The sequence below is a fragment of the Narcine bancroftii genome, chromosome 1 (assembly GCF_036971445.1).
Source record: "Narcine bancroftii isolate sNarBan1 chromosome 1, sNarBan1.hap1, whole genome shotgun sequence".
In the NCBI taxonomy this organism is placed as follows: domain Eukaryota; kingdom Metazoa; phylum Chordata; class Chondrichthyes; order Torpediniformes; family Narcinidae; genus Narcine; species Narcine bancroftii.
Window position 1 is genome coordinate 149,491,604 of NC_091469.1, and position 12,480 is coordinate 149,504,083.

At 36.7% G+C, this 12,480-nt stretch overlaps 1 protein-coding gene across 7 annotated transcripts in view; it reads right to left on the bottom strand.

Moving 5' to 3' along the window:
- clcn3 (chloride channel 3) overlaps nt 1–12,480 on the bottom strand; it is a 217,039-nt gene that overhangs the window by 143,633 nt on the left and 60,926 nt on the right. The window lies entirely within an intron of this gene.

A 12,480-nucleotide genomic window follows, 5' to 3' on the forward strand; every position in this document is an offset into this window, starting at 1 on the left:
TTTCCTTAAAGTTACCCAACACCCTCAACTGTCATTTCAGTATTAACTTAATGAACTGCTATTTTAAACAGGATCCCTTTGATGCTCCTCAATGATGCCTGCTCTGAGCTGACCATTAATGCACTGTCCAAGCTTGGGCCTTATTGCAAAGGGCCTTATGATGCGGGGTCAATGAAACTCCTTGTGCACCCATTTAAACTCAGCCTCAGGTTAAACCACAGAAAATGCCTACAACATTCATAAACTTTCATCAACAACCAAAAGCACAAACCTGCTCAGGTGACAAGCTTATACTTTCACTAAGGTTAAAACCTCCATAGAGACTGCTGGCATGTGTTTTTGCAGAGATGTCAACCTCATCTTTATGAATTAATTAAATGATGGAACAGAGAGCAACTTAAAGCTTATTGATGATCCCAAAATAGGTGGAAAAGGACACAAAATAAAAACAGAATCTAGATCAACTGGGAAAGTGGGGAAAAAATGACAAATGAAATCTAACACAAGTGTGAAGTGAAGCAAAGTATTGAGTACAAGAGTTGGGATGTTATGTTAAAGTTGTATAAGACATTATTTGGTAAGGCCAAATTTGGAATAGTGTGTGCAGTTTTGGTCACTTAACTGCAGGAAAGATATCAATAAGATAGAAAGAGTGCTGAGATTTACTAGGATACTGCCTGGACTTCAGGAACAGAGTTACCTGGAAAGGTTAAACAGATTATGACTTCATACTCTAGAGCATAGAAGAATGAAGGAAAATTTGATAGAGGTTACCTGGGTTTAAGCATCTAGAGTATAGGGAGAGATTGGACAGATTAGGTCTTTATTCTTTGGAGCGTAGAAGGTTGAGAGGGGATTTGATAGAAGTATTTAAGATTATGAAAGGGATAGACAGAGTGGATGTGGATAGACTATTTCCATTAAGAGGAGGAAAGATTAAAACAAGAGGACATGAGTTAAGAATTAAGGGGCAGAGGTTTAGAGGTAACATGAGGGGGAACTTCTTGACTCAGAGAGTGGTAGCCGTGTGGAATGATCTTCCGGGAGAAATAGTGGCGGTGGAGTCAATTGTATTATTTAAGAAAAGGTTGGACAGGTATATGGATGAGAAGAAGATGGAGGGTTATGGGCATTGTGCAGGGAGGTGGGACTAGAAAGGGGTGTTTGGTTCGGTGCGGACTAGAAGGGCCTAAAGGCCTGTTTCCGTGCTGTAATTGTTATGTTATGTTATGTATTTAAAATTATGAGGGCTAGAGATAGTGTAAATATTGGTAGGCATTTCACAGAGGGTAGATGAGATACAAACCAGAGGATATGGGTTAAGAGTGAAAGGGGAACATGAGGGGGAACTAATTCACACAGAATGGTGGGAGTAATGAACAAGCTACCAGCTGAGGTGATGAATGCAGGCTCAATTTTAACATTTAAGAAGAATTTGGGCAGGTACATGGATGAGGTAGATATGGAGAGCCATGGACTGGGTGCAGGTCAGTGTGACTTGGCAGTAAAATAGTTCGGCACAGACAAGAAAGGTCGAAGGGCCCATTTTTGTGCTGTAGTGTTCAATAGTTCATCTTAGGAACTGAAACTAGGCTAGGACATTCACAGGGACCTGGGAATGTGGGAGAACAGAACGCCTCAAGTCTAATACATTTATTGTAAATACATAAGAAAAATGTACAAATGCACCAAAATTCTTACTGCAATTAAACAGACACGCAAGATATACCAACGACAAAAGTAAAAATTTAAATGACCACAAATGCCAAGACAGAAAAAGGATTAAGTATCAAATGATAGATAAATATTCACATTGTAATTAGTGCAAGAAAATAAATGGTGTGTCAGTACAGCAGAAAACTTTTTTGGTGGTCGCAGAGTAGTGAAAAGGTGCACATGGCATAGTTCTCTCAAGAGCTGTGAGGTATCGTGGCAGTTCTATAAAGCTCTGTATTCCACAGTTGGTTTTACTGTGTTCCATTCTGGTCACCTCATTACAAGAAGGATGTGAAAACTTTGAAGGTGCAGAGGAGATTTACCAGGATGTTGCCTAGATTGGAGAATGTGTCACATGAGGCAAAGATTTTTTTGAATACTTTATTAAAAATTTTGAATATACAATACAAATGAATTCTCCCCCCCCCCCCCCACAACCCATACTTCCCTCACCCCAAAAGACCCCAAAGAAAGAAGAAACAGGAGATTTCAACCATCAAAAACACAATAAATGGCCATGGATCAAAGCAACACCACCACGACGAGCTCCGGGGAATTCAACATTTTAAACCCATGTACTCCAAATAAAGGCTCCACACTTTAGAAAAAAAAGATAATTATCATGTAAATTGTACATAATTTTTTCCAATGGAATACATGACCTCAATTCCATATGCCATTTCTGCAATGCCAAATCAATCTCCAAGTAATGGCTAAACATTTTCTTGCTCCTGCCATTGCCAATCTTAAAAACACAATTTGATACTTGGTTAAACTCAACATTTTAACATTACCTAAGAAAAATAATGTTGAATCCATTGGTAATTAACCATACTATAACCATATAACAATTATAGTACGGAAACGAGCCATCTCGGCCCTTCTTGTCCGTACCAATCAAAGGGATCTCCTCTAGTCCTGCCTACCTGCACTCTCCCCATAACCCTCCAATCCCCTCTAATCCATATACCTCTTCAACCTTTCCGAAAATGATAAAATTGATTTTACTGTGACCACCTCTTCCGGAAGGTCATTCACTCTCTGAGTGAAGTTCCCCCTCATGTTACTTCTAAACTTATGCCCCCTAACTCTTAACCTCTTGTTTGAATCACATCTATCCTCAAGGGAAAGAGCCTATTCACATCTACTCTATCTATCCCTCTCATAATTTTAAATACCTCTATTAAATCCCCCCTCAACTTTCTACACTCCAATGAATAAAGACCTAATCTACTCAATCTTTCTTTGTAGTCTATATTTGAAATCCAGGCAACATTTTGGTAAATCTTCTCTGCACCCTCTCTACCTTATTGATATCCTTCCTATAATTCGGTAACCAGAACTGTACACAGTATTCCAAATTTTGCCTCACCAATGCCTTGAACAGTCTCAACATCACTTCCCAACTCCTATATTCCATGCTTTGATTTATAAAGGCCAGCATATTAAAAGCCTTCTTCACCACTTTCTATCCACAAGAGATTCCACCCTTCAAAGAATGGTGGACCATTATTCCTAGATCTTTGTTCTGCGTTCCTCAATGCCCTCCCATTTACTGCACAAGTCCTGTTTTGATTATTTTTTCCAAAATGAAGCACTTTGCACTTCTCAGCATTAAACTCCATCTGCCATCTCTCAGCCCACTCTTCAAAGCCATCCAAATCCTCCTGCAATCTCTGAAAACCTTCACTATCCATAACTCCACCTATCTTTGTATCATCCACATATTTACTAATCCAGTTTACCACTCCATCATCTAAATCATTCATGTAAATGACAGATAACAAGGGACCCAATACTGATCCCTGAGGCATACCACTTGTTACCGGCCTCCATCCTGACAGACAGTTATTTAGCATGAATCTCTGGCATCTACCTTCTAGCCACTGTTGAACCCATTTGACGATCCCAAAATTAATACCCAACGCCTGAACCTTCCTTACCAACCTTCCATGTGGAACCTTATCAAAGGCTTTCGTGAAACCCATATAGACAACATCTATTGCTCTACCCTCATCAACATTCCTAGTCATCTCTTCAAAAACTTCAACAAGATTTGTCAAGCATGACCTTCCACGCACAACCCCATGTTGAGTATTCCTGATCAGACCCTGTCTCTCGAGATACTTATATTAACTCTAAGAATACTTTTCATTAGCTTACTGACCACCAACGTCAAACTTACAGGCCTATAATTGCCAGGCTAACAACTCGAACCCTTTTTAAACAAGGGAACCACATGTGCGATATGTCAATCCTCTGGCACTATGCCCCTCTCTAATGACTTTTGAAAAATCACTGCCAGAGCCTCCACTATTTCCTCCCTGACTTCCCTCAAGGTCCTGGGGAAAATCCCACCGGGACCTGGAGACTTATCTACCTTTATATGCTTCAAAAGCTCCAACACCCCCTCTTTCCTGATCCCTATATTTTCCATAATTACCCCTTTTGCTTCCCTTATCCTGCACAATTCAACATCCTTTTTTCCTAGTGAATACCAAAGAAAACTGCTTGTTCAATATCTCTCCCATCTCATTTGGCTCCGCATAAAGTTGTCCTCTTTGATTCTCTAAGGGACTAATTTTACCCTTCACTCTCCTTTTGCTATTTACATATTTGTAAAAACCCTTCGTATTTATTTTCACCCTTTTTGCTATAGCCACCTCGCTTCTTTTCACTTTCTTAATTTCTTTCTTAAAATTCTTTTTACAATCAATGTATTTTCCAATCATCTCATTTGCACCTTGTTTCTTATATTTAATGTAAGCCACCCTTTTAATTCAAAGCAAATTTCTAATCTCCCTTGAAAACCATGGCTCTCTCAAACTTTTGGTTCTGCCTTTTATCCTGACAGGAACAAAGATTCTGTACCCTCAAAATCTCACCTTTAAAAGACCTCCAATTCTCCTCCAGATCCTTCCCATAAAACAAATGATTCCAATCCACTCCTCACAAATAGTTTCTCATCTCTTCAAATCTGGCTTTTTCCCCACTCAAAAACCTCAATCTTTGGACCAGACCTATCCCTTTCCATAATTATATTGAAACTAATGGTACTATGATCACTGGATCTGAAGTGCTCCCCAACACATACCTCTGAAACCTGCCCTATCTCATTCCCCAACAGTAGATCCAACACTGCCTCTTCTCTAGTCAGTACCTCAACGTATTGCTGCAAAAAACTATCCTGCACACATTTTACAAATTCTAATCCAGCCTGCCCTTTCACAGAATGTGTTTTCCAATCTATATTAGGAAAATTAAAATCCCCAACTAACATAACTCTGAGCTTATTACAAATATCTCCTATTTCTTTACAAATTTGCTCCTCTATTTCTCGCTCCCAACTAGATGGTGTATAATACACCCCTACAAGTGTAACTTCTTACCCATTTCTCAATTCCACCCATACCACCTCCCTTGATGAGCCCTCCAATCTATCTCGCATCAGCACCGCTGTAATATTTTCCCTGACAAGCAATGCTACACACCTCCTCTTGCCCCTCCAATTCTATCATACCTAAAGCAGTGAAATCCAGGAATATTTAGCTGCCCTCCCGCAGCCACGTCTCACTGCCAAGTGTCTATCCACACCTTAAGCTCATTCACCTTCTTTACAACACTCCTAGCATTAAAATAAATGCATTTCAGAGATTTCACACATCTTTCTCTCTTTGTCCCTATCTATACACTCAACTCTGTTATTTCTTTCCATCATCTCCCGTCCATTACTGGACTGATCATTTTCCTTCTCAATCACCTGTCTATCCACCCCAAAACCTTCTCTGTTTGCAGTCTCACCCTCTTCTTGCGGTTCTCCTTTATGTGGACCCCTTCCCCCAACCATTCTAGTTTAAAGCCTCCTGAGTAGCCCAAGCAAATGCCCCCGCCAGGATCCTGGTCCCTCTGGGATTCAGGTAAATGTCCAACCTCCTCCAAAAAAAAGGTCCCAGTTATCCAAATACTCGAATCCCTGCCCCTTGCTCCATTCCTTCAGCCACGCATTCATCCTCCCCTTTGTACTAAAAATTCCTTGTATCCAAAAAAATGTAACCTTATCACATAACCAAGTCAAATGTAAAAAAGAAGCTACTTCTTTAAAACATCTAAAACATAAATCTGAAGAAATTAAATTAAATTTCTTTAATTTCTGAGTTAAATACAATTGATGTTAAAAAAATTATAATGAAATAATCTATATCAAAATTAATAATCTTTGTCATACTATCCATTCAAATCGATCTCCAATCATCTTGATCAATTGTAATTCCCAAATCTTTTTCCCATTTTGATCTCAATTTATGAACATCTAATTTAAACATCTTACTTGTTAATAATTTATAAATTTCAGAAATATTTTTTAATGACCTTATGTAAGCAAAATTTCAAATTTTGATTGTCTTAGTGATCTTAAAGCATGTCCAAAATTGTCCAATAATAAACCTTTAACCTGAAATTAACAAAATAAACTATTGTTTGGAATTTCATATCTGTCATTCTTTAAAAAGAAATAAAATAACCAGCTTCATAACAATCTTGTACTGTTTTGATTCCTTTCTGTTCCATATTTTCAAAAACTGATAATTAAGAGTAAAAGGAAAAAGTTTATTCTGATATAAAAATGTTTTACCTGAAATTTTCCCCTGCGTATCTCTCATCATTTATCTTATTCCATAATTCAATTAACATCTCAAAATAGGTGGATAATTATTAATAATTAATAACTAAGTATTCCACTTATAAATAAATTGTGCCATTTTTTCTCACCAACATTAATTAACTCAATATTAGCTCATATTAACAGATTATTAAATCAAATATTCTATCAATCAACCTCAATTGTGCTGCTTTATAACTTTGAAAACTTGAGAGTTGTAAACCTCCCAATTCGTATTTCCAAGTTAATTTTTGTAAAGATACCCTAACCATTATACCTTTCCACAAAAACTTCCTAATTATAGAATTTAAATCTTTTTAAATTTTTGTTAAACTTTCCAAGGAATAGATTGAAAAAGATACTAAGTTCTAGGAAAAACATTAATCTTAACCATATCTATTAATGTTATAGGTAAATTTTTCCATCTATTTAAATCCTCTTAATTTTATTAAATAAAGGTAAATAATTTAATTTATATAATGATCTAATTCATTATCAATTTTAAAACTAAATATTTAATTTGATCTGACCATTTAAATTGAACAATTTTCTTACATTGAGTGCAATCACCAGCAACTAATGGCAAAATCTCACTTTTATCCCTAATAATTTTATAACCTGATATTTGTCCATATTGTTTCAATCTCTCATATAAATAACTTCAATGAACCTTGTGGTTCTATTAAATAAATTAAAACATCATCAGCAAATAAATGAATATTAAATTCTTCAGAATTAACTCTAATATCCTTAATATTACTATCCTGACTTATCAATTGTACCAAAGGTTCAATCATTAATACAAACAATGCTAGGGACAAAGGGCATCCTTATCCAGTAGATCTCTTTAATAAAAAAGGCAATGATACTTGGCCGTTTGTCACCACTCTGGCAGAAGGGTTTCTGTACAAAGATTTAATCCAACTAATTAAGATTGGTCCAACCTAAATTTTTCCAGTACTTTAAATTTTTAAAAATCCATTCTAACTTATCAAATGCCTTTTCGGCATCTAATGATAAGACGATCGGTAAGTTAGATTTCTTCTGAGAAATATTAATCAAACTAATTAATTTTGCAAGAATAACAGTTCTTAATAAATTCAGTCTGATCTAAATGAATTAAACTTGGTAAATAATTCACCAAACTATTTTCTAAAAACTTAGCTACAATTTTATAATCAACATTTAATAAGGAAATAGAGATCCATTTAAAAACTGAGTCTTATAGACCTATCTTTCTTAAGAATAACTGTTATAATTGCACTAGAAAAGGAACTTGGTAAAGAATGAACTTCCATTGCTTGTTTCAACACATCCATTAAAAGAGGCATTAATAAATCCTGATCCAATTTTTATAAAATTCCATCTTCACCAGGAGACTTTCCATTCAGCAAAGATTTAAGTGCATCAATAATTTCTCTGAATGTAAACAGAGTCCAATTCTTCATGTTCTCAAATATTCAAAGATAACTGAAGATGAGCTAAAAAAAATCATTAATTTTAACATCATTTTCAGTCTCAGATGTACACAATTTCATACAAAAATTCCTTAAAAGCCTCATTTATGTCTTGAGATTTGCATGCAATCTTTGAATCTTTTCTAATAGCATTAATTATTCTAGAAACCTTTTCTGTCTTTAATTGCCACACCAATACTTTGAGCTTTCTCCCCTAGTTCATAATATTTTTGTCTAGTTCTTTGCAATAATTTCTCCGTTTTACAAGTCTACAATGAATTATAATGCATTTTTTATTTTTAAATTGTATCTTTTTAGTCTCTGTCGAATTGTTCTGTATATCTTTCTCTAAATTCTCTATCTCCTCCTCTAATTTACCAACTTCTCTAGAATATGGTTTCTTAATTTTAGTCAAAAAGCTAATAATTTGTTCTCTTAAATATGCCTTTAAAGCATCCCACAAAATAAATTTACTCTCAACTGAATCTGTATTTACTTTCAAATATTGCTGTATTTGATCTCTTATAAAATTACAAAATTCAACATTTCTCAACAATGAAGAATTAAATCTCCATCTATAAGTAGTATCTATTTTTTCAGAACCTATTATTATCAAAAGATATTATCAAAAGAGAATGATCTGAATGTTCTACTCTTATATTCAGCAAATACTTTAGGACCTTGCAATTGAGCCAATAATAATAAAAAAAACTATTCTAGAATAATAATAAATAATCCTTCTCCAAATATCAACTAAATTCATTTCTTTCATTAATGAAAAATTTGTTTTGCCATTTTAGTTTTGGTCACCGTTTTCAGAGATTTATCTAATAATGGATCCAAAGAACAATTAAAATCTCCATCAATCATTACATTTTCATATGCTTGCACCAAATTAAAAAAAGCAATCTTAAATAAACTTCTCATCATCAACATGAGGCAAGGTTGACAGAGCTAGGGCTTTTCTCTTTAGAGCAATGAGAGACGAGAGGTAACTTCATTGAGGTCTACGAGATTATAAGAGGCAATGATAGGACTACCAGCACCTTTTCCCAGGATGACAGTAGCAAATACCAGAGGACATCTGTACAAGGTGAGGGCAGGAAAGTTCAGGGGAGAAGGGTACATTTTTTTTTTAAAATAGAGAGTAGAAGGTGCCTAGAATGCATTGCCGAGGTGGTAGTGAAGGCTGGTACAATAGGGACATTTAAAATACTCTGGGTGTGAGGTTGTTAACGTTTAGATTGTTGAGTAGGTTTCCAAAGGTCCTGATAAATACAAGGTGATGAACTTTGGGAAGACTTCCACACGCAACGAATGGCAAGATCTGAGGGACAATTGAGAACAGAGAAGCCTCAGTGTTCAAGTCAAGGATCCCTCAATGTGACAGCACAGGTAGAAAAAGTGAAGGATTATGGAGATTAAGTAGGCAAACAGGGTCACATCAGACCTTATTAAATGGCAGAGTAGGCTCAAGGGGCAAACTGGGCTACTCCTGTTCTTGTCACTTTTTTCAACTGCCCAAACACAATAACATTGAAAGATTAACAGGCTTATTATGTGACATGGATGAAAGTTAAAGCTGGTTTGACAATGGCATGCATCTCTTTGGCTTGGCTTCGCGGACGAAGATTTATGGAGGGGGTAAAAGTCCACGTCAGCTGTAGGCTCGTTTGTGGCTGACAAGTCCGATGCGGGACAGGCAGACACGGTTACATCTCACTACATTAGAAAATATAGCATGTCCTTAATTTGACAGAAAAGAGTCTGTGGATGTGTAATTAAAATTCACTTCTCAGAAAGAGAGATCAACTAGGCATGATAGAAGACAGTAATGTCACTGCCTCCAAGAAAATCTCTTCATTGTTCCAACTCTCATGATGACCTCAGTTCCCTGATAGCTGGATTTCAGAAAAGTCTGCCAGCAAAGACAGGAGAGCAGCTCCCCCCAGTGGATGGCTGAGCTTCCAACAATCTTCCCATTGCTTCAAGGAACATAAAGGATTTTGCAACCTTGAAAGAGACTTGTATCAAGCAAACTGAACTGCAAGAGGTGCACAAAGAGTCAGACATGGGCACAATTTTCAGTCAACGTTCGGGCCAATACCCTTTCACAAAACTAAAATAAAAAAGACGAACGAAGTTGGTGAGGGGCCCAGAGGTAGTACGAGTAGAGTGTGTAGAATAGGAGAGAGTTGGAGGAACAGGTAGAGGGAAACAAAAAGTTAAAGGTTCCATTATCGTCTGGTAATTCTATATTTAGAATGTAACACATGAACTACTTTAACTTTTTGTCTACCGTAAGTAAGAGAGTTTATTCACTTTGTCCAGCGCCCCTCACAGAAACCCACAGCACCTGATGTTCCCCTCCAAGTACTGATCAGTCCTGAGCCTGTTTAGCTTCCAAGATCAGACTGCCTAGAAACACCAGGTGCTGCAAAGAGAGAGGAGAAAAAAGTACAGGAGAAATAATAGAGAGAATGGAAACTGTGGAACCAGATGGTAGCTAAAATTGGAAAAGCAAATGTTCATTCCATTGAAATTTAAGGCTGTCCAGCATGTGATTGACTAAGGGATCCAAGAGTGGGTGAAGGTACAGAAAGTACCACTGATTGCCACTGATGCTCAGGCTCTGATCAGCTGGATAATATTGGAATCACACAAGTAACAATTCATACGTTGGGAGGTGGAGGGGAGGCATGGCCATGCGAAGGATGGATAGACATGTTTTGGTTGAGCTCTTCATGAAGAGTGTTAAATAGTGCTAAATAGACAGTTAAAACTTGAAAATTAAGATTTTCTTCATCAAAAATTGATAAAGCTAGCAAAAAGAAGCCAAGGCGACTGAGAACAAAGACTGAGGAAGCTCCTCTTAAACTGGGAACTTCAGGGGAAAGTCCAAAAATAAGTGGTGCAAAAATAGCACTGGGACTGGCTGAACCAGGTAAAACTGGAGAGTCGGGTCAAGAGCTGAGCATCATCTTGGAAAAAAATGGAGAATTTGGGTAACCGATTCATAAGTGTTGAAACTATGATGGGAAAAATGAACAAAATAAAAGATATCACTGATGACCTGATGAAGAGAATGGGTCGAGCAGAGGGTGAATTGACGAAAATGCATAAAGAATTTGAAGCTTTGGAAAAACAAATCCAAAGAATGGGAGTCGGATAAACAAGGACTGCTTGACAAAATTGATCATATTGAGAACTTCAGTCGATGAAACAATATCCAAATTATCAGACTAAAGGGAAGAGACTCTGAATTTTTTTAAAAAATGGATCCCACAATTGTTGGGAGAAGACAAATATGTAGAAAAACTGCACAATGAGAGAGTTCCCCAAACATATGGACCCAGAAGAAACATAACCAGAGACCAAGACCAGTTCTGGTGAGGCTTTTAAGCTACTGAGAACAGAAGTTAATTCTAGGTGCAACATAATAATTACTCTAAACAGAATAATGCCCCCCCCCCCCACCAAAGTTGATCATGAAAAGGTGCTATTTTTGCCAAGGCTTTGGCTTGACCTTAATGAAACAAAGAAAAGGATATGAAGATGTGAAAAGACAATTACGTGCTTAAAAACTTGAAATATTCAATAATATACCCCGTGGCTTTGAGGGTCGAAGGACAAGGGAACCAGCAATTTTTCAAGAACAAGGTGGAATTTTTTTCTGCCAAGTTTGTAAAAAATTGAGGTTGCTGAAGGAGAAGATTGTGAAAATATTTAAGTAAAAGTAGCAAAAGTTGTACTTTTTGCTAAACTGTCTTGTATTTATTGTTTAAAAATAAAAGGTATAGAAGTGTTCACAGAGAGCTCAGTAAAAGGGAAATAATCTGTGAAAAGTAGAAGGAGGGTGGAGACTCCAGTCTAAGGGGGAGAATAGTCTTGGAAAGGAGTAACAAAAAAAAATGGAGCTAAAGGGAGGGGACTTCTTCCTCAAGAGATTCTGTGGGCTTTCGGGGCGCCGCGTGTACGGCACCATCGGGCAGGGACATGGTCTGCTTTTCTTAAAGGAAAAGGATCAAGAGTCAAAGAGGTATTGTTAAAAAATATTGTTTTAAAGAAAAATATGGAAACAACATTGGAATTTATTAGTTTTAATGTTAAAGGAATTAATGGGAGGGTGAAGAGAAAGCAGGTCTTGGCATACCTAAAAAAAAAATTAAAGGCAGATATAGTCTTTTTACAAAAAAAGACGTCTTACCAAATTGGAACATGATGGGTAGGGCAAGTAATAGTGTCTTCATTTGGATCAAGCTGGAAGGTATGTAATGGGAAATTGTAAACTTTATGCAGATTCTTGGATGTTTATGAACAAGAAGCCTTGATGAAAGAGGTATTTTTAAAATCCGCAGGGGGAAGACAAAATATATCGATTGGAGGAGATTTAAATTTTTGTTTAGGTCTAATATTGGTCAAATCAGCAAGAACAATAACAAGGGTGAAAGCTGCAAAAATGACATTATCATTTATGAAGGATTTAAATTTAATTGAAATATGGAGGTGGTTGGCACAGCCCCTTAGAAAGAGGCTATTCATTCTATTCAAGGGTGCATGACTCACGTACAAGGATTGACCTATAGCAAGCAAACTGAGTGATCTCGGGATGGATGGGGTCTGGACTGTGACTTTGCCTGAGATCTGGTC